This window comes from Hyperoodon ampullatus (assembly GCF_949752795.1).
Source record: "Hyperoodon ampullatus genome assembly, chromosome: 11".
In the NCBI taxonomy this organism is placed as follows: Eukaryota; Metazoa; Chordata; class Mammalia; order Artiodactyla; family Ziphiidae; genus Hyperoodon; species Hyperoodon ampullatus.
Window position 1 is genome coordinate 12,009,646 of NC_136924.1, and position 23,879 is coordinate 12,033,524.

General features: G+C 34.2%; 1 protein-coding gene across 1 annotated transcript in view; it reads right to left on the minus strand.

The window, feature by feature from the left end:
• The window catches only part of MGAT4C (MGAT4 family member C), a gene marked incomplete at its 3' end in the record, with an annotated part of 337,833 nt that extends 314,162 nt beyond the window's left edge, over nucleotides 1-23,671 (minus strand). The window contains exon 1 of the mRNA XM_079714666.1: nucleotides 23,533-23,671. The remainder of the gene's footprint in view (nucleotides 1-23,532) is intronic.
• Nucleotides 23,672-23,879: the final 208 nt, after the last annotated feature.

Genomic DNA, 23,879 nt, shown 5'->3' on the forward strand with positions numbered 1-23,879 from the left:
AAAGTTAATACTATTCTCATAAGAATAATTTCAAACTCAAGAGCCTCCTTTATAAAATGCTAGGCACATATTAGCTACTTTTTTATTGATTTAGACAATATATGAGTTGTCAGAAAAATCCCATTTTTTAGAGCTGTAACAAGATTTCCTTAACTGTAGATGTTTTAAAACAATCATTAGTCACTTTTTTGAGCCAAAATGAATTCAGTCCATGTTGAAGATCTATAATCTTAATCATGGTGTTTTTTCTAGTTTTTCTAACTATGTACCATAATGGCCGACTGCTCAATAGGAGATTACATGTCCCGCTACAAGTGTACTTGTTATAGGGCTGTTTCGCTTTGAACCAGATGGGGAGAACTGCTTATTAATTCAAGCCACTTTTCCCAAACAGACATTTTCCTAATTTAATCAGTAGAAGTAGTGGCTATTTGAAGCTGAATTCGGTGTAATAAATGATTGTTCTTTTTATAGGCCAAATGCCCCTTCTCCCTGCAAAGCAAATTTAACCCATAATGTGACTGAGTTCTATTTGTACCGCATCACATAGGAATTTATAACAATTATCTACGGCAAGATGCACCTTGAGTTTCAATTGGCGACGCTAGACAAAGCTCAGCTTTCTTCACCTTCTATCCCTACCCCAACAACAGTAATGGACGAGTAATCTATGTGAAAATTGTAGGGAGGAAAAGAAATGGATGAGAGGCAAGGCAACACTGGGACCCCAATGAATTGTTTATTCTTCAAATCAGCAAAAATGAATTATGTCACTACATCGCAAGTCTGAATTATAAAAGAGAGCTCAGTGACTGTAAGGTGCTCTAATTGGGGCAAATTTGGAATGGATCCTTGAATGACATGGATATCAGACTGCTTTTCCTCAATTATCACTCATTCTACATTTATGGATATCCATGGTATACTAGATATGCTAGTAACTACATATAGAAAGAAAAGTACAACATTATGCCTGCGGGGGGTTGCGAGTGGAGAGAGGTGATAATTAGGTTGAGGGCATATAAACACATATGCATACAGCATATTTAAAAAGTAAGGGAATATGAGTTTGGAGTGGTAGGCAAGCTCCATAATATTTAAGACCTTGATGACAATCTAAGGTTAGACTTTGTTCCCAATAGACAATGGTGAGATCATAAATAACTTAAAATTTTTATAGCCAAGGAATGATATCCTAATATTTGAATTTTAGAAAAATCATCCTGGCAAGACTGTAGAGGATTGGTGAAGATAACACAACTTTGAGGCAGGCAATCAATTACAGTACTTAATAAAGAATAAGAGGAAAGAAAAATGGGAGAGAAGAAGTTGGGGGGGTAGAATGAATTAAATTGTGATCATAGAGATGATAGAGAAGAGGAGATAAATTTGAGAGGCACTTAGATGTATAAATAACATGTTATAGGAATTAATACAAATAATCTGATGTTAAGATTACTGTTTGGGAATGAAGAAAACTCTGAAAGTGGATATGACTCGTTAAGTAAAAAATATAAATGTTGGAAGAAGAAGACTAAGGATTATAACTCGACTGTACCCTAACATTTAAAAGGAATTCAGAAGAGAATTTAGTATTCTTGGAAACAATATGCAGAGATGCAAAAGAGAAACTAACAAAAGAATGAAGGCGTCAGTATGGCAAATATTTAAAATCCTACTCAAATGTGTACTGAAATGTAGCAAATGTCAATCATTAGTAATCTTCGTCATAGCAGTTTCAGTGGAGTATTGGAGGTAAAACCCCAATTATACAGATAGGATTTGAGAAAATATAATCAGGTGAGGGTCACTCTTAAAAAATGCTAAGCCTAGGAAAGAATGAAACAGAATACTATTTAGAGTGGCAAATTAGGCTCCCATAGGAAAGGCATTTTTACTTTTTTCTTTTTTTTTTTGGTATTGAGGGATAAGTGTACAAATGTGCACGCTAAGGGCAAAAAATCCAAAAGAGACAGAGATTGATAATGGACTAAGAGAAAATATTAACTAAATCAAGATTGCTAATCAAAGTTAGACAGATGCAAAACCAGTTGGAAGTATATCTTATTAGGAGAAAAACACAGGTCTTCTGCTGAGTAGAAAGAAATGTGTTATAACTTTTCAGGATAAATTACCTTTGGCGTACATGAATTTACCTTCCGAGGGTCAATTTTTTCTTTATGAATCAGTAATTGATTTCATTATGAATGAAGTTTATCTTGAAATGGTAGAGAGCTTAGAGAGAATGCTGAATCTTTTTTTAATCCTAACTTATTATTTTATACTGCAGTATAGTTGATTAACAATGTTGTGCTAGTTTCAGGTGTAAAGCAAAGTGGTTCAGTTATACATATACATGTATCTATTCTTTTTCAAATTCTTTTCCAAATTCTTTTCCCATTTAGGTTGTTACATAATATTGAGCAGAGCTCCCTGTGCTATGCAGTAGGTCCTTGTTGGTTATCCATTTTAAATATAGCAGTGTGTATATGTTAATCCCAAACTCCCTAACTATTCCTCCCCCCAACCCTTCTTCCCTGGTAAACATAAGTTGTTCTCTAAGTCTGTGAGTCTGTTTCTGTTTTGTTAATAAGTTCATTTGTATCATTTTTTTTTAGATTCCACATATAAGTGATATCATATGATATTTCTCTTCCTCAGTCTGACTCAACTTTACTCAGTATGACAATCTCTAGGTCCATCCATGTTGCTGCAAATGGCATTATTTCATTCTTTTTATTGGCTGAGTAATATTCCGTTGTATATATGTACCACATCTTCTTTATCCATTCTTCTGTCGATGGACATTTAGGTTGCTTCCATGTCTTGGCTATTGTAAACAGCACTGCAATGAACAATGGGGTACATGTATCCTTTTGGACCATGCTTTTCTCCAGATACATGCCTAGGAGTGGGATTGCAGTATCATATGGTAGCTCTATTTTTAATTTCTTAAGAAACCTTCATGCTGTTTTCCATAGTGGCTGCACCAATTTACATTTTCACCAACAGTGCAGGAGGGTTTCCTCCTCTCCACACCCTCTCCAGCATTTATTGTTTGTGGATTTTTTGATGATAGCCATTCTGACTGGTGTGAGGTGATATCTCATTGTAATTTTGATTTGCATTTCTCAAATAATTAGCGATGTTGAACATCTTTTCATGTGCTTCTTGTTCATCTATATGTCTTCTTTAGAGAAATGTCTATTTAGGTGTTCTGCCCATTTTTTGACTGGGTTGTTTGTTTTGATGATATTAAGCTGCATGAGCTGTTTGTAAATTTTGGAGACTAATCCCTTGTTGGTCACATCATTTGCAAATATTTTCTTCCACTCTGTGGCTTCTCTTTTCCTTTTGTTTATGGTTTCCTTTGTCGTGCAGAAGATTCTGAGTTTAATTAGGTCCCATTTGTTTTTATTTCCTTTTCTCTAGGAGGTAGGTCTAAAGGGATCTTGCTGCGAATTATGTCAGAGAGTGTTCTGCCTATGTTTTCCTCTGAGAGTTTTATAGTGTCCGGTGTCACATTTAGGTCTTTAATCCATTTTGAATTTATTTTTGTGTATGCTGTTAAAGAGTGTTCTAATTTCATTTTTTTACATGTAGATGTCCAGTTTACCCAGCACCGTTTATTAGACTGTCTTTCCTCCATTGTATAGTCTTGCCTCCTTTGTCATACATTAATTGGCCATAGGTGTGTGGGTTTATTTCTGGGCTTTCTGTTCTGTTCCATTGCTCTATATTTCTATTTTTGTGTCAGTACTATACTTTTTTTTTAACTTTTTATTTTATACTGGAGTATAGCCAATTAACAATGTTGTGATAGTTTCAGGTGCACAGCAAAGTGACTCAGCCATACATATACATGTATCCATTCTCCCCCGGACTCCCTTAGTACTATACTGTTTTGATGACTATAGCTTTGTATTATAGTCATTCATATATATATATATATATATATATATATATATATATATATATATATACACATACACATACAGGCAGCCTGATTCCTCCAGCTCTGTTTTTCTTTCTCAAGATTGCTTTGGCTATTTGGGGTTTTTTGTGTCTCCATAAAAATTTTAAGAGTTTTTTGTTCTAGTTCTGTGAAAAATAATGCTGAAGGTTTTTAAAGGACTATCACAGAGACTAGAAGAGGGCCTAGCTATAATATTAAGAATTATTGACAAATGACACTGATTATCCAGTTGAGGACTGACACTACACTTGGGTAGTGGCAACAGTCTTAACAGTTTCAATATTGCCTCCAGAACTATACAGTCACATATGTGAAGAAAAGAAAGCATTTTGCCAGGTTTGGGGGCAGGGAGTTTACTAAATTGGACCTTGTAGAATAACAAGAACAAAACTATGGCCAATTGTTGACACAGTGCTTGATGAATAGACAAGAAAGTGTAGCCAGGGAATGGCTGTGAAAGACTAGGAGAAGGAAGGAACAAGAAACAACACATTCAGTGTTACAGGTTGAATTGTGTCTCCCAAAAAGATATGTTAAAATGCTACCCTCTGGCACTTGTGAGTGCGACCTCACTTGGGGTTTTTGCAGATGTAATCAAGGTCATTAGGGTGGGTCCTAATCCAATAACACTGGTGTCGTTATAAGAAGGAAAAATTCAGACAGAGACAACCACACTGGGAAGACTATGTGAAGACAGAGACATACAGGGAGAAGATGGCCATATGATAATGTAGGCTAAGATTGGAGCAATGCATCTACAAGCCAGGAGTACCAAGAACTGCAGGCAAACTCTAGAAAGCCAGAAGGAGCAAGGAAGGTTTCTCCCCTACAGGTTTCAGAGGAAGCATGGCCCTGCCAATGTCTTGATTTCAGACTTTTAGCCCTCAGAACTGTGAGACAATAGATTTCTGTTATTTTAAGCTACAGAATTTGTGGTATTGTTACAGTAGCATTAGAATGTTAGTACACTTTTGTTATTTTGTTTGATACCTATCATCAAAAATCAGTATGGATCAATTAATTTTTAGAATGTGGAGAAAACTAGTCAGTTACATATCCATAAAATGCTGTTCATTTTATGTTTTTCATAATTTATTGGTTTATGATATATATGACAAGAATATGAATAATATGAATTGGAAAACTCATATTTCAATCTTAAAAATCTTTTAATGCTTTCCATTAAACTACCCAATGCCTATAGTGTTCTCAAATGTTGAAAGAGCCTGAGTTTTCAGTGCTCTTTCAGGCTAAACTATGCTTTGTTAAAATAAAGTAAAACTTAAATGTAAACATTTTATATATTTAAGTGTTGCAAAAACTGTTGGTTGGAATGGTTTATCTGCATTTATTATCCCACACAAAGCACATGTAACTAATGATTCTATTTACCTGCTTTTATACAACACTTATTTAATTAAACTATAATTTATATAAATTGAATGACACAAAAATATTATGTGATTGAACATTTATCCTGACTTTGAATGTGGGCACTTGTACATATTTTTTGACTAATAAATGCTTGACTCTAAAAAGTATTTATACGATTATATAATTTGAATGGGATATGTTTATAGACAGTATTTGAAATTGGGAATCTTATTGACACAGAGTATGTATAGTGCAGAGAGGAAGAGAAATGGATTTTTTTGGTAACACTTATAATGGCAATTGTGATGATGATAATAAGACCTAGGCTTTAAAGAGTGCTTACTATATCACAGAATTTACAGGATCTATCTCCTTTATTTCTGAAAAATGAAAACAAACAATGAAGTAGCTGCAATTATTATGCAGCCGCATCACAGCCCAGAACTTTTACTGTCAATCTCTATACTGCTTGAGTAAATTGCATAATTATGCATTCAAAGAGTAAACATTCATTGAACTAACTCTCTTGTATTTTTTTGAAAGAAGAAGCCATTTCAAGGGACTTTGATAAAATATTCTATGATCTTAAATTTTTTCATTTCAAATCTACTTATAACTAATTGAAGATAGAATGAATGGTCAGAACATATGATGTATGAGTCAGACATATAAACATAAAGCTGGGTTATGCCAGAGTGGTTGATGGGCTGCCTAACTATATAACACAAAACAGACAATAGGTAATTATTCACTTTTGTAGAAAAAATGAATTAGTAAATACATAAATTAATGCTTAGAGAATTTTGCAAGGAACTGAGCTCATCAGCAACTGATTATAAAAAGAAGAGGGCTTTCCTCGTGGCACAGTGGTTGAGAGTCCGCCTGCCGATGCAGGGGACACGGGTTTGTGCCCCGGTCTGGGAAGGTCCCACATGCCGCGGAGTGGCTGGGTCCGTGAGCCATGGCCACTGAGACTGTGCGTCTGGAGCCTGTGCTCCGCAATGGGAGAGGCCACAACAGTGAGAGGCCCGCGTACCACAAAAAAAAAAAAAAAAAAAAAAGAAGAGCTTGTAAAGAGAAACAAAGTTAAAAAAAACAGTAAAGCTTCAGGTAAGATAAAAAAGAAAAAAGTATTAGAAAGATTGCAAATACAACTGGGAAAAGGAAGAAAATTGAAGTAAGTTGATTGGATTTTACCAATAAACCATTTATGACTCTGTAAAATAATGCTGGTAGAAGGGTGAGGCCAAATCTTCTGCTGAAATGACTTTTTAGAAAAATACCAATTTTTTCCCCACCCAGAACAATTTTCAGATCTCTCTAGCTTTGGGAGTTATTATGGTTATTGCAAAAAGGTTTATATTAGAGAACAGTAAAAAATATTTTTTCAAAATATTCCACCTACTAGGTAGTGTATTTCAATCAAGTATATTGGGAGAAATCATGAGGGAAACAAAAATTATTTCTTTTTTCATATCTCAAAACTTCGTGATCTGTTATATAATTACTATCTAAGTATGGGGAATTAATGTAGAATTTTATTAAATCATAGGATTTCTTATACCTAAATTAAGAAGATTTCTTTAACCTTACAAGTCTGTTAACATTTCCTGCTGAAAGGCTTCCATGCCAAACCCAAGGGCTTAAACTCAGTAATATTATAAAGGAGCAAAAGAAACCTGGTTTTCTTTCAGCTTCTTTGTGTGTGTGTGTGTGTGTGTGTGTGTGTGTGTACATATGTAATATAAATGTAAATACATTTAAATATATAAACTATATATTTATAAATTTACATCAACACTTTTGCAGCTCAGCCAGTTTTCCAGCTTCCTATGTCAAGGAATGAAGTAAGAGGCTTATTCTGAGTTTTGAAAGGAGACTAGAAGAGGAAAAGGGTGACATTTTAGTCTTAGGAAATGTACCACAGGCAGTAGGAAAGTCAGAGTACACATAGCAATGGATAGTAATATTTAGAAACTTAAGTGGAGATGAATGGACAAAGCCATTTTAGTTCACCAAGTTGCCTTGTAGTAGTTGGTAGAATCAATGTGGTTGTGCTAGCTTAAGAGAGTGTGTAGTGGTATTGGGAGAAGGAAGGTTAATTTTGACTCTACTTATTAAAGGAGTTCTGGTGTGACATGGTAAAAACAGGGGTGGAGATCATTTTGCACGTGTGTGTTGAGTGGAGAGGCAAATGTGAGGAAAAAGGTGACAGAAAAAACTTGCCCATACTTAGCATAAATATGACTATGTTTCCTTTAGTGAAGGAATTGCCAATAAAGCCATGAATTTTTTTAAAAAGTTAACTGTTTTAAGTTTGGTTGTGAAACTCTGGATTATTCATGTAGCCTTTATAAAAAACACCTTTTGCAGAGTTTACTGTTTAAGTTAATTCATAGATAGTAAGTCTACTAATAAATTCTCTAAATTTGAGCAAAATTTATAGTCCCACAAAATTGTCTGGGCCAAGTCTTAGCAGCTTGTAATATGAAATCACTCTCTAGGTGAATTCCAAACATTACGTCTTTCTCTCTGAGAAATAAACCATAGAAAAATCCACAGTTCCCTACAAACCACATTGTACTTTGAGGTGTATAAGAGCTTGCATTCAAATCACCTGTTGTTTGTAACAACTCTAGTTTAGCAATACGATGCAATCCCACATGGCCTACCACTTGAACAATTTAGCCAGAAAAGCCATGGATAAGTCTTTACTTAGTAAATGTTTCTGGTAAAATCTGAATCACAGCCAACTCAGAATTAGTTAAAGCTCTGAATATCCCTTCAAATTGGTAGGCACTTCATTTTTTTTTTTTCATAGCAAGTGAACCAAACAAAATGTAATTTGGGTCAGAATCTGAACAGCTCCTTTGGATAAAACACATCTTAAACTTGGGTCGTTTTTGTCCTTCTTTTATTTTAAGTGTCTCTACACAGCAGAAATAAAAGAAAACATTTTTATGTAATAGTGTTAATGACCAGATGCTCAATTATAGTAAAAAGAGTTTATGACACATCAATGTTTAGAGTATCACTCTAACGCTTGCTGATATAGTGACTATGACATTTTGATGTCCAGAAATTGGGCCCTTAATACATTTATCAAATCTATCATTAATCTTTAAATTTTGAATTCAACTGAGGCTTATTACTTTGGTTCTCAAAACTTACCTTCTGCATATAGTAATTTTATTATGAATAGCCTTTTAGAAAGATTCTATTCCAAAAACCATATTTCACAATTTGCCAAGATGCCTTATACTTTTAAAAAGAACTTAGGTTCAAATCTAAAATTAAGGAGAAAAAATTTAAATCCCATACATGTCCCATACAACATCCCATAATGTCAAATATATTTGGCATAGTTTTAAGGAAATATGTAAATATGGAGCATGTGCAGAAGTCATGAGTCTTAATCTGTAAATCATTCACAAGAGTCACTCTCAAATAATTCAGTGTATGGACAAGATTAGTGCAGGGAAAGAAACTAAGGTTACTAATGGTTTGGTACAAAATATGATTTTTCTTGAATGAAGGCTTAGAATTGGGGTTTCTGTCAGAGATAGAATGATACAAAATGACAGAATGACAGCAATCAAGGACTCAGAACTATGATAAATGCAGATAGAGTTTATAGTAAACATTCTACCACTTAAACACTCTTCTCAAATCTGCTTTTCCACCATCCTTATCCCTCATTTCTGCTACTCTCATGCTGGCTTAAACACAGTTAACTGAAGTACAAAATTCTATCAGAAGATATATAGCTAATGTTCCAAACCTTGGAACTGTGAGAAGCCCTGGGTAGCCGCCTTAACTGCTAAAAATGGAATTTAAAAGAAACCAATTCTTTTCAAAATTTACCCACAGATCAGTTAAAAAAACATCATTATCTCTGAAACAGTCATGCATTTGGAAAAATATCATTTTTCAACTCTTGGCAATCTTAAAAATTGCTGTAGCATACAAAAACACAAACATACCAATAACTCTGGTCATAAGAGTGCAATGGCCTAAATCTTCTGGCCAAGAAGCATCTTCTGTGTCCAGGAAGTAGTATTTTAAAATAAATTTCTATGCCCACGGTAATTCCCATTTTGAAATGAAACATAAAATCTGTATTTCCTCTGTATAAAATGATACGGGTCAATATTTGGCTAATGTTACAAAACTCAACAAGGATATTGCAAAATAATTTAAAATTTTGATGTACAGGCAATTAGGTTCAATACACTATTCTGAAAAATGTTGCTTTTCTTTTTTTTTTGGAAAAAAGCAAAAAGTATCTTCGTTACTATGATAAACCAGCTTTTCAGCAGTGGATCCTGCCAGCAAAGCCTTAATATATCTGATTTGTCAAAGTCACCACTCCTGCTAATCTATCCCACCTATGTCAAACACTGAGAGCTATGACCTATACATTTTGTTGTGCAGTGTAGAGAGAAAGATGGAAAATGGGAAGAAAGCAATCTGCACAAACATCAAAATAAATGGCCTTTTTGAGGTCAGCTACAAGAAAAATGCAAGAAAAATTGGAAAATCAGCTGTATTTTATGAGTTTGTTTTTGCAACTCTCTCTTTGCCCATACTGTTTGCTTGAATGTAAATTATTCCTAACTTTACTATTTTAGTAAGTTAATGAACATTTTAAGACTACACAAATATTTCCTATTAGTGTCAAAAAAATATGCGTTTCACTGCATTATGCAGTCATAGTGGAGTAAATAAAATAATGTTAAAAGTAAAATACTTTTAAAGCTTTAAAGCAATATTATTATTATTGTCATTTAACCTAAAATAAAATTATTTAAGCCAGAGTGTTAATATTATATCAGTCTATAAATATTGTATTTAAATTACAAAATTGTCTTTAGGAAGTTTCAAAAACCATATGGTAACCAAATTTGTTTTTAATTCTATCAACATGAATGAAATTTTCTATAATGGGACAACTAAGAATTTGACTATCAACAGTATGATACCTTCTCTTATCGAATCTATGCATGCCCATGTGTGTGTATATATAAATACATGCATAAATGGGTGTTTGTGTATTTATAGGACAGATATTGTCCTATAAATACATGGTCAAAAATTCTGGAAGTGCTTCATAGTAGAAGAGATTAAAAGTAAAAACTAGGGAAATACAAATATTGATGTGTTAAAATACCTATTCCTAAATACATTGAAAATTATTAGCAAGACTTTTCACATTCTCAATAAGGAGAAAGTCAAAGTGAGGACGTTTGTTGTAAACATGTGTCCATTTAGGTCCATAAACCATACAAGCTAGATATTTAGAAAAGTGTCGAAGATGCAGAGCAAAGGGGAATTAAGGGGGCCTATATTTTCTGGATATATAATCTTCCACTTTCACTATAATTATATAGAAATCAAAATTACTATTATAGATTAGCAAATCAGAAAAATTGCCCTGAGTATTTGTGATAGCATGCAAGAAATAAAAATTAAAGTGAGATTTATCTTCACAGTTTAGACTTATTGGTTAACTGACAAACATAATAAAACATATAATAATAGGAAATAAGTATTAGGAACACTGGGTTTAGGTCAGAAAAACCTAGGTTCCAGAACCATTTCATCTACATGTTAGCATCGTTAATCCTATATTTCTTCATGTATAAAAGGGGAATAATAATAGTGCTTCTTATGGTTGTTAAGAGGTTTAACCCTTCTCTTTAAATTTTACCCACCTATTTTTCCAGCAATCACTGCAAGTGTACTGTGCTTTCTCCGGATGGTTAGAACTTCTCTTATGTTGTATACAGTGTTCTGTCTTTATCTTCGAGTAAAATTTAGTACCTTTCTCTTGATATATAAAGAGAGTTTGGGGCTATAGTGTTTTGTTGTTGCTGTTGTTATTAGATTTAACAATTAGCTTTCAAGCTTGCCTTTACTCTGATTGACTTACCAAATTAATTCTACAGTCATAACTAAGAAATGGCCGAGTGTTCTAAGTGATATCTGTTCAGTTCCTAAAGCATTGAAATCCACTGATGCATGAGTGAGACTGGCTAGGTTTGAACACCATCAAAATCATTACAAACAGTTGTATAGAGTGTAGTCTCCTGTGGCAGGCACTATTCTAGAGACCATATTTATTAAATCTTTTAATTCTTATAACTCTGTGGAACACATCTTATTATATCCATTGCATAGATGATAAATCTGAGGCACACAGAGATAACGTAACTTATTCAAAGCCACACAAGTGTTAAGTGATAGACCCTGAATTCAAGCTCAGGCAGCAAAGCAGTGGCTCCAGATCTCTTGGCCTGAACATTACACCAAGCTGATTTCATCGTAATTTAAGAAGAATGAGATATGCGGTGGCCTGGTATTTTCAAAACTGTCATACATATTACATCTGTATTTGGTGATTTGGATCCTGACAGTGGCAAGTTCTAGTTAGCACTGAGTCCATTCTCTTACCCTTCAGCTCCAAGATCTGTAGTGTCTTGCACCAAACACCAAAGAAAATTACATGATTATCATTTTCCGATGAGAATCTGAAAGTACTGCATGCATATAACTTCACCAATACCTTGGGGTTTTGTAAGGTCAATGGAAGGGTATTAAACTTGCATTTGTTTAACAAAGTTTACTTCTGATTATAGAGGGACCTTACAAATGATTCTCTGTCTCTGCATGATTTAAATAGAGTGCTAATAAAATTAATGATAGTAATAATAATAATCTATACCTATATTGATAACTATATACTCTATTTCATGTATACTCATTAATGATAGTAATAATAAAAATCTATACCTATATCAATAACTATATACCCTATTTCATGGTAAACCCTTTCCTCTTTTCGTAATAGAAGCAAGCTATATAAACACAATACACATGCTTAAAATCTAATGAGGACCTTTCACTTTGAAATTATATTCTCAATATTAGAGGGATACCACCTATTTAATGCCCATCTAAATAGGCAATATGTTATGCCATCTGCCTCTTCACTACTCTGAATGTGTGGTCCATCATTGCCAATGATTTTCTGGGTATTTTCTATTTCAGCAATGTCCTTTGAGCATTAGTGTGTGTTTTCATCTGAAGAAAATGGAGAATCTTATGCTGCCATTCCTTCACCCTTTGACTCAAAGCCTGCTTCCTTATTACTAGACAATGAGAACAGTAGAAGAGGAAACATATCATGATAATAAAATTCTAATAATAATAATTATTATTATAATTCTAAATAATTATTATTTATTGATCATTTGAAAGGTTCCAGACACTAAATATGCATATCATCTCAGGTATTGTTCACATATAAAGTATAAAAACCATATGTACGGCTTCCCTGGTGGCGCGGTGGCTGAGGGTCCGCCTGCCGATGCAAGGGACACGGGTTCGTGCCCCGGTCCGGGAGGATCCCACATGCCGCGGAGCAGCTGGGCCCGTGAGCCATGGCCGCTGGGCCTGCGCGTCCGGAGCCTGTGCTCCGCAACGGGAGAGGCTGCGGCAGTGAGAGGCCCGCGTACCGCAAAAAAAAAAAAAAAAAAATCATATGTAGAATTAACAAGTATCATTGACCTTATACAGTTAAAGAAACAAAGGCTTAGGAATGTTAGGCAACCTGCCCAAGGTTCTACCGCTAACCTGCGGCAGAAATGATTCTGGGATCAAGCCTCTGCTCCTAATGAATACTTCCTTCAGTGCTATATGGAGGCATGCCTACAGTTGTAAGGTATAAAGAAAAATCACATCTAAATATGTTTCTCTGCCTTCTTACAGAATTGTCCTGTTCCAGTGTCCATGACTCATTTTTTTGAACAGCTTTATTGAGATATAATTGATATGCAAAGAATTGCACATATTTAACGGGTCCATGCCTTGTTAATGTCAGCTGACAGGGGCCGGAGGTATTGGGAAAGAAAGGAAATCACACATTTGGGATACGACTCTTATAGCTTTGTTCTATGTACTTCTAGGAAAGAAGAGGGTTGTTTCCTAAGGAGGGGCCACCTTATCCCTCTAATGGGAAGGTTTGATGCTCCCTTTCTAGATTTCCTCGTGGAATGATATGCAGCATAAATTGACATGTACTACACACTTACAGCCATGATTTGAATCATCTACTTACTGGAAAGGTAGGGACTACTATACACAGCATCATTACAATGCTACATCAGTACAGTTACAATGTTTTGATATTAAAATAATTTTCTGCTTTTCACTTTCCATCCCTTCAAAATGAAGAGTTTCTAACATCATACAGCCTGTATTTGGCCAACTGAAGTATTCTTTTGATTAAATTATAGAAAAATTTGGTTCTCTCAGTCTCCTTACACACACACACACACACACACACTGGCATATGTGCAGACCCCCCCCCCCACACACACACATTCAGGAAGGGAAGTGTCCATATCCTTAGCAGTCATATTTTTAGTTGTCCAATAATAGGAAATTCTGTTCCATTTATATTTATATTGGTGGAAGTGAAATACATGATCCCCATACGTGTTCTAAAATATCACAAAAGGTGAACCTTTTCACTCACATAGAGTATTTAAATTTAATATAGTATAAAATCTGTGTCAAATTACTTTATATTAGGTTACAGAAATAGGAAACATATGTATTATATATAATTCATGACTGGATTCTTTATCTAGATTATCTCATTTAATTCTATAAAATAGATGCTATTATCTCCATGTTAGAGATGAGGAAATGCAGTTGTAAAGGGTTTAGGTTAAGTACTCAGGTTCTTACAACTGGTGGGTGATGAAACTAGGATTTGAACTAAGGCTATCTGTTCCTCAAGTACTTGCTTTCAACTGTGAATCTACAGTGAGCAAGTCAGGGAGCATAACAGAAAAGAATTTCTGAAGGTGCCTCAGTTTCATCATTGCTCATTCACAAAAGGATGCTGGAAAGTCCAGTTTCTTTTAGCTTGGTACAGTAAGGAACTAAGCATCAAGATCCTGATACTAAAACATTCTGATTTTTTTTTTTTTAGTGGCAAATGTAATAAAGCAATAAAGGAAGTAATATTCTTCACACAGTCATTTACGTTTCAGAGTATAAAATCAGTAATATTTTATCAAAAATATATCTAATATAAGAGACTCCATCTATCAGCGATCTGTTTATTATATATGTATTTGTATAATTAAATAATTGGTACATTTTATTTCAAAAATTAAAAAGTAATCAGCAATAATAAAATAAATTAAAAGTTAAACATAGTGTAAAATCCTATGTTTGGTATATGTTTTTTCTGCTCCAACTAATTAACTATATAATTTAGTTCATGACCAGGTTAAATTTAGGATTTTTAAAATGTATTATTGAAAGATAAATAGGACATGAGATTTTAAAACCTACATGCAACTATCTATCTTTACTTTTTTTAGGTATAATTCATTTTGGACCAACTTTTCTTGGTCACCTCGAGCTCTCATCCATACATTTACATGTGGTTTTTCAGGTTAAAGTAGGTCGAAGAAGAGATGATGTGATATACTTAGTAGTCAGCAAAATTTAAGGTTTAACTGTCAACTTGAAAGGAAAGTCATAATTCCCTTGCAGCTGCAATATTTGTAGTTCCAAATATCTGCAAATGATTTCTCTGACTTTCCATATAGTTCCATTCAAGATTCTACCAACATTTTTAACAGCTATTAAAAATCTATGTGTACTCCAAAACTTTGTACACCGTCCTTGTAACCTATGAGAGAGTAATTATTCTTCATATTTGTCTATTGAATTAACTGAGGATCAATGAGTTTAAGTAATTTTATCAAGATTACAAAGTCAATAAGAGTGAAAGATGGAGTCTAGTATAAAAACTAATATCTTCCCATCTCTACTTCCAAGACTTGTTGACTAAAGCATGGAACCCTTTGCAGTCTTTACTTCAGGGTCCAAAGTGAATACCAGCAGGATCACCAGCTTCAGCCCTCACTGAATGCTACTTCCAGCCTGACTTCTAGTTGCTATTTTGGCTGCTTCTTTATCTACTTGGTCATTAAAAAACACATTCTGTTTTGCATACCAGAGCTGTAGGGATTTTCAAACAGTGTTCCATGGAGCTTTGGGGTTATACTTGGATTGTACTACAGTTACAGTTGAAAATAAAAGTTGTATTTTTAAAATTTGAATATTACCCTAAATATTTACAAATACAAATTTCATCCTAATGAGTCAAATATTTTTAAGTTTTTCTCATCCCCAAACAACAAACTAATGAGTCCAAAATTATTTTATGCCAGCACAATTTAGGTATTTTAAGGAAAAAATATCTTTAAGAAAACCAGACGTGGTTCTTTCCTCATGTTGTATTTACCCTGGGGGACTTCAAACACTGTATATTGTGAAAATGATAGTCCACACACGACTGATACCACTTCATGTCACTTCTATAGATTTCAGAGTGTCACTGTCCAATTTCTGATGGAGGATCTGACACCAACAATTCTTGTTCTATTTCAGGTTACTTAGGTTGTAGTTTGCATTTTCCATTATCTAATACAAAACTCCCTAAGGCAAATGATCTTTTATAAATATAAAAGCCTCCCTTGCTTCTCTTCAAAAACCTCTTTGAAAATATTTTCCAAATTTATTTCTAATCAAGGGTATGTTAATGGAAATGGAAAAGATGAATCAGGTGTGAGAGACTTGAGACAAGAAATTGTAGGACTTAACATTTGATTATAAGGCATGGTGTCAGTCATATGTGACAGAGGAAAAGAACATACTAATGTTTAGGGACAGACTGACAGTGGGAATGATGGTTATTAAAATTGGGGTAGTAAAACAGTTACTGCAATGGTAACCTAACAAAAATATTAGAAATAGAAGAAAGTATGGTTGCCTTCTGAGCATTATCATGTAAAGACAATTGTTAGAGGACATCTGAAGTATCAAAATACCTCAAAAGAGTAATGGCTAAGCTGTTTGTAGTAATGTGTGCCAGGCATTCTTGTAATTGTTTTATATATTTTTTTCTTATTTAATCTTAATCATTTTGTAGAGATGGAAATGTTGTTATGTTCATTACAGTGATGAGGGAGATTATATTCCTTGCCTAAATTCACAGACAGTGGTGGAAGAATTAAAATAAAGGTTGACAAACACAGGATCTTGTAGCCCTAACAATTAGCCTTGCCTGAAGAATTAAAAGTAACGAATGAGAACAATTTCCATAAGTTAGTTGTAGGGATTGTTTATGTATTCTTGTCATGAATTCGAGTATTTTCTCACAAAAAGATATGTGAATTAATGAGAAGAAAACAAAAAACAAATTCTCCTTTTTTTTTTTTAACTTTCTTAAGTAAATGTCATTGGCTTCCTTAATATACTCTGTGTGTGTGTGTGTGTGTGTGTGTGTTTGTATATGCATGCGTTAGTGTTGGCCATAAAGTATTAGTGTTAACTAAATAATGTTATGGGTGTTTTTTACACGTCACGATAATTACGTAGCAGACCACCCCAAAAAAAGTGTAGCCATGGTTATCAACCTATAGTAATCACAACGTTATTCCTGATGATACCACACACTTCCCACACAGTGTTAGATCTAGTCTCCCTTAGTCTAAGAGACAAAAAGAAACAAGAAAATAATAAAATATCAGGTAATTATAAATTATATGAAGAGAAAGTGTGGTAAGTTTATACAGAGTGACCATAGAAGTGGGGAGCCACAGCAATCTTTCTGAGGAGGTGGTATTAGAGATGAATGAAATGAGGGAGTTATCAATGAGTATATTTGCTTTAAATTTTTTTAAGCCAAGCCTACTTATGCACACCTAGAGACCTTTTGTTAGTTTATAAGTGTTCTTAAAAAATCATCTCATGTTCCCTGGCATCAGAGATATTTCTTTTTTTTTTTTTTTTTAGCCCACCCGAAGCTTGGTGGTGTAAAACAGCAATCCCCCCCCCCTTTTTTTTAAACAATTTGTTTATTCATTCACCTATTGATGGGCATATGGAATGTTTCTTTTTTTTAACATCTTTATTAGAGTATAATTGCTTTACAATGGTGTGTTAGTTTCTGCTTTATAACTAAGTGAATCAGTTATACATATACATATGTCCCCATATCTCTTCCCTCTTGCATCTCCCTCCCTCTTACCCTCCCTATCCCACCCCTCTAGGTGGTCACAAAGCACTGAGCTGATATCCCTGTGCTATGCCACTGCTTCCCAGACATTAGAATATCTCTCTCAGTCTCCATGACCCAGCTTAGCTCAATTGAACAGAAATCAGTTATGTTGTGTCTTCCTGAACAGTACTCATCTGACTCTATAAAAAGTGCTAACAAACTTTTAAATTTATCTACCAGTGGATAGCACATAGTTACAAATTTGTCTGCTAGGAATCTGTTATAAATGGGCTAAGCACATTTGAAAGAAATATAGAAAAAAACCTCTTTATAATTCCCAGAATATAATCTGGATTTTAAAGAGACAGGGCAAGTTAGAATTATCATATTTGAATTAACACCAGAAATAGTACACCTAGAAAAGTCAAAGCAAAGCAAAATGAAGCATGTCTGTGATTGACAGATATCAATCCATACACCAAAGTATATTTTATATACACACACAGAAACACACACACACCAGGCACATTAACCTTTTTTCACTGATACATTGTCATACATACACATGTATTACACTTGATACCTAATACAAGTCATTATCCTCCTCTCCAATAATTTCTCAACATTTCTGCATTATCTCTAGTCTTATTTCTCTCTAATTTTTTTATCCTGGATAAATGTTCAAATACTATCTGAAGGGGTCCACTATATAATTACTAATATAAAAAAGCAAGTGATATTTGCTTTTAAGTCAACTCTATTTTGAAATATATTCTCCAGAATAATGGGTGAAGCAATTTATTTTTCTCCCTATTTATTGTAACCCACAGTTTAATTGGTATAACTTCCATATTTAAACCGTTTTCTCAGACATTTCTTTTCAATTGGATTAAAAACTCTCTACTGTGAAACTCTGTTTGAATCTCACAGACCTCAAAATAAAGATAACTACATCAACATTTGTACCATTTGTCATATGTTGACTCTTATTGTTTATTACTTATTTTGTCAAAAGGTAAGAATATCTTAGTGTAACAAAAATCTGTTTATTCTATGCCCTTCACATGATTTCCTCTTTCTCCATTTCGATTTATTGGTATCGCTAAAGAAATAGTGAATATATGAAACAAGACAGTGACATTCAGTAGTAAAATAGAAAAAATCAAAATAGAAACATGGTAGAATCCCATCAAATATTGTTTAGGGTAGAGGGTATTTTATTAGCTGATACAAAATCTAATATGCTTGTCAAGTATATCCCTATTTTATCAGAGGATGAACCTAGCTATTGGTACAATTCACTGTAAGATTGCTGATATTTAAAAATGTGTTTAAATGTTAGTAATGAAGATCATAGAGAAAGGGAGGGAGGGAGAGAGAGAGAAAATAGGGAGAGGATTATTAGGCTCATACTGAGTTTTGTGGAACTCCTTTTTTTAAAAAAAAAGTTTAAACCATAGTTTATTCCTGCAAGTCACATTGAAAAGAAAAATCAGCTAACATGGAGGTGGTGGGTGTATTCTGTTTTTAGAATCTTGCACCACTAAGGTTCTCCATGGCACAAATTAAACCCCTTTTGTTGTCATAATAGATATACATAAGTTTTTAAAATTTAGAAGTGCCATTCTTTTATTTTTAACATCTTTATTGGAGTATAATTGCTTTACAATGTTCTGTTAGTTTCTGCTGTATAACAAAGTGAATCAGCTATATGTATACATATATCCCCATACCCCTCCCTCTTGTGTCTCCCTCCCACTCTCCATGTCACAACTCTCTAGGTGGTCACAAAGCACAGAGCTGATCTCCTTGTGCTATGGGGCTGCCTCCTACTAGCTATCTATTTTACATTTGGTAGTGTATATATGTCCATGCCACTCTCTCACTTCGTCCCAGCTTACCCTTCCCCTTCCCCCTCCCCGTGTCCTCAAGTCTATTCTCTACATCTGCATCTTTATTCCTGTCCTGCCCCTAGGTTCTTCAGAACCATTTTTTTTTTTAGATTCCATATATATGTGTTAGCATATGATATTTGTTTTTCTCTTTCTGACTTACTTTACCCTGTATGACAGACTCTAGGTCCACCTACCTCACTACAAATAACTCAATTTCATTTCTTTTTATGGCTGAGTAATATTCCATTGTAGGTATGTGTCACATCTTCTTTATCCATTCATATGTCGATGGACACTTAGGTTGCTTCCATGTCCTGGCTATTGTAAATAGTGCTGCAATGAACATTGTGGTACATGACTCTTTTTGAATTATGGTTTTCTCAGGGTATGTGCCCAGTAGTGGTATTGCTGGGTCATATGGTAGTTCTATTTTTAGTTTTTTAAGGAACCTCCATACTGTTCTCCATAGTGGCTGTATCAATTTACATTCCCACCAACAGTGCAAAAGGGTTCCCTGTTCTCCACACCCTCTCCAGCATTGAATGTTTGTAGATTTTTTGATGATGGCCATTCTGACCAGTGTTAGGTGATACCTCATTGTAGTTTTGATTTGCATTTCTCTAATTATTAGTGATGTTGAGCATCCTTTCATGTGCTTGTTGGCAATCTGTATATCTTCTTTGGAGAAATGTCTATTTAGGTCTTCTGCCCATTTTTGGATTGGGTTGTTTGTTTTTTTGATATTGAGCTGCATAAGCTACATGTATATTTTGGAGATTAATCATTTGTCAGTTGCTTCATTTGCAAATATTTTCTCCCATTCTGAGGGTGGTATTTTCATCTTGTTTATGTTTTCCTTTGCTGTGCAAAAGCTTTTAAGTTTCATTTGGTCCCATTTGTTTATTTTTGGTTTTATTTCCATTTCTCTAGGAGGTGGGTCTAAAAAGGATCTTGCTGTGACTTATGTCATACAGTATTCTGCCTATGTTTTCCTCTTATAGTGTCTAGGCTTACATTTAGGTCTTTAATCCATTTTGAGTTTATTTTTGTGTATGGTGTTAGAAACTGTTCTAATTTCATTCTTTTATATGAGTTTTGTACAACTCTTAAACAAATGGTCCAGTAAAAGAGAAAGAATAGGAAAGAAACCACCAAAAACTAGGAAAATCAAACAAACCAAATAAATTCATGAGAATGTGGTATCAGGGAAGTAAAGGTTAAAGTGTTTCAAAAGGACTGAATAGTCAACCTTTATATACTGGTGGGAAAGGAAGATGAGAACTGAAAAGTGTCCAGTGGATTTATCAACAAGAAAGTCAAATAGCTACTTGAGAAGGTTTGGAAGATTCATGAAGGTAGAGTAAGATTGGAAGGAAGTGGAGGTAGACAGGGTCATGGAAATGGTGTCTAGAAAACAAAAAACAAAAAACTCTTTGAGAAGTGTGTGGACAATAGCAGAATACGGATGGCATCTACAGGGGAATGTGTCATCTCAGCCACGGATTGTTAGGTATGTATGGTTAACATAGACTTCCAGTGGGAAGGATTTTATGGAGAAAATAAAACTGATGATTAGGAGAAAAGATTTGGCAGACTGAGGTGAATACCTGAGAAGTCAGAAGTAGAGGAGTGTTTGAATCCTGATATAAGTTTGGGTGTTTCCTCCCACTATAAAAGGTGGAAAGAGAGGGATGGGTGTAGACTGAAGTAAGCTTTTTAGATTTGGAGGCAAAAGAACATGGGGGAACCCCGTCAGATGATTTCTACTTTCTCAGTGAAACAGAAGGCAAGATTACCAGCTGTTAGAAAAGCAGGTGGGCAAAGAAGGCAAAGGAAATTTGAAAAGCAATTAAAAAATTAATTTTCTAACAAGTAACATTTTAAAAAGCAGACTTTGAAAACACTGTCTGGAAGGAGGGAATGTGTGACAAAGTGTCTCATTGTCTTTATGATTATGAAATAAGGCATTTGCATGCTGTTCATAAACTTCAGCCTTTTCTCCACACAATGACAAAGTGATAAGAATGTTTAAAGGGGGAAGAGATAATTTTACCTGGACTGGGCATGAGGCATGCTGGGAAGACATCATGATACAAAGTGGCCTCTACTCTAAGCCATAAAGGACAGATAAAACCTGGATACCAGACAATAGAAAAACTATGTTCTTGGCCTAAATAGCAAAAGTAAAGGCTTGAAGGTAAAAAAATTTGGGGGATCCTGCTGTGCCATACTCATCAGGGGGCACATGTGCTCTACTTGCTTTCTTTCCTCCTCATGAAATAGTGTGTGTGTGCGTGTGTGTGTGTGATGACAAAGTAAACTTTCTAAAGGTAAAAGTGATAATGAAAAGAAAAAATATATATATATACATATATACCATTAAACATGATTCTTTCCCTAGAAGGAAACTCTTATCCATCTGAAATTTATTTCAAAATTGGGAAAGGAGGAAACTAAATGAATTGGGACTTACTGCTGTTGTTGCCTGCTGCAGGTGCCTAAGGGCAACCTACAGTCTTTAAGAGGGAAGAAGCCACAGAATGTTAACTGAATTATTGTTATTGTTATCATTATTATTATTTTAACTATAAGGACTCATGGTAATATAATTTCTTTTTCTTTTTTCTTTTTTGGCTGAGCTCACCTTCAGACCAGACTCTCTTTCAGGGGCAGGGCTGTCTTTATATTTCTTTCAGTACAACGTACACAGCTCAAGTACTTAAAATGGGTTGTATTAAATGTATGCATAATTTAAAAGAGGGTAAAAGGAAAAAATGGCATTGCAATGGTTTTTCAGGCTCATGTATTAAAGGGTGGAATTATTTTTTAATCTGAAAAATTAATTCTCATTGCATTTATTGTTGTACCTGACTGTTCTTGACTCTGTGTGTAAGATACTTTTACCTATTTTTCCTTAGCTACAACCTCAATACAAATTATTTTCAAGTACATGTGTTGAATCATCTTTAAATTGTAGCAGATATTATACATTACATTTCTTTTATAAGCTGCATATTTCTTCTTATTGAAATATCTAGCAAGGTAGAGAGTCAATAAATGCTTATTAAAATGATCAAATGAACATGAATATTTTTTAGTGACTTATTAGAGTGACATTGCCAGCTGCTTATACCTTTGAAGCTGGGAATACTACTCTGGGATAAGTTCCTAAAAAGATTCATATTAAAATTTTATGGATTTTATATATATATATATATATATATATATAATCACACATGTAATTCAGCTACTGAAAACTACAGACAAGTTCACCTCAAAACATAGATTTAGCATTCAAGACAGGTGATTGGTTATAAAGTTTTTGATATTTACATCACCATTTTCTGAACAAATGTTTACCAGGAAAATGAAGAGTTATATAATGCAAACTTAAAATGATAAGCTTCTCTAGGGATTACATTACTGTAATGTATAAATCTGCCATTATCTAAAATTAATGGTGCACATGTCAAATATTTGTATATATTTATGTGTATATATACATAGGCGTATATTTATATTCTCAACTATTTCCTGTCATTTTAGACAGGTATGAATTCAGTTAGAGTTTATAACAAGGAAAGATTTTTGTGGAAATATTGAAGCATATTACAGATCAAAGAAATTGTTGTGAAAAACAAAATCTTGTATTTTGTATACATACGTAAAGTTATATTATTGAGAACTGCATGCAGACAAACTCACCCAGAATTACTATCCCCAGCTTTTCCAATTTTTAAAATGAAAGGAAGCTAGAGTGGTCTGAAATGCCTGCAAGTAAACCCAGAGGGCAAATTTGGTTGGGTTCTTGAAGCTTTATGGTGGTGAGCTGCTGGGCATTAATAACATCACTGGTCAGGGGAAAACTTAAACACATGGATTCACTCTCAGCCATGGTGTCAGAATACTGACTTTTTTCCTTTTGTCCTGACCAGGAGATCTAGAGTATAAAACATAAAATAGCACCACATTTCATTCTCCAGAAGAGTACATTAAGACTCCCCCACCTCCAGTACAAATTTAACATGTACAGTATGACTTAGTGTTTCAGTTTTATTTCACTATAACGTACAGGCAAAAAGCATCATGAAAAAAACAGTTCAAAAGAAAAGAAAGCATTTTATGACTTGTTACATAGAACAGCTTCTCTTCTCCCTGACCGCATTATGGTTTAAAAGGATTTCTTATCAAACTCTCACTATAGCAAAGAAAAAGAAAGCTTCTCTTACCAGAGTGGAATAAAGCTTCAACCTTGCTATAACATTTTCTGCAGCTTTTGTTTGAAAAGACAGACCCAAAGCGGCTTTGTGCAAACAACTGATCTGGCTGATCTCCAGTCCCTGCACAAAAAACAGTATAATTGGCTCTTAAAAAAGTGTTGTAAACATTCATCATGATGGCACTTGCATGTTGAATCTAGTCACTGTTACCCTAGTAAACTTTTTCCAAACAGGCCAATTACATTTCTGCTTTCAATATTTGCTGTTTGATTTTCTCTATTCATTGCTGAGATTAGTATCTTTAAAGGAACCATGAATTTGTGAGT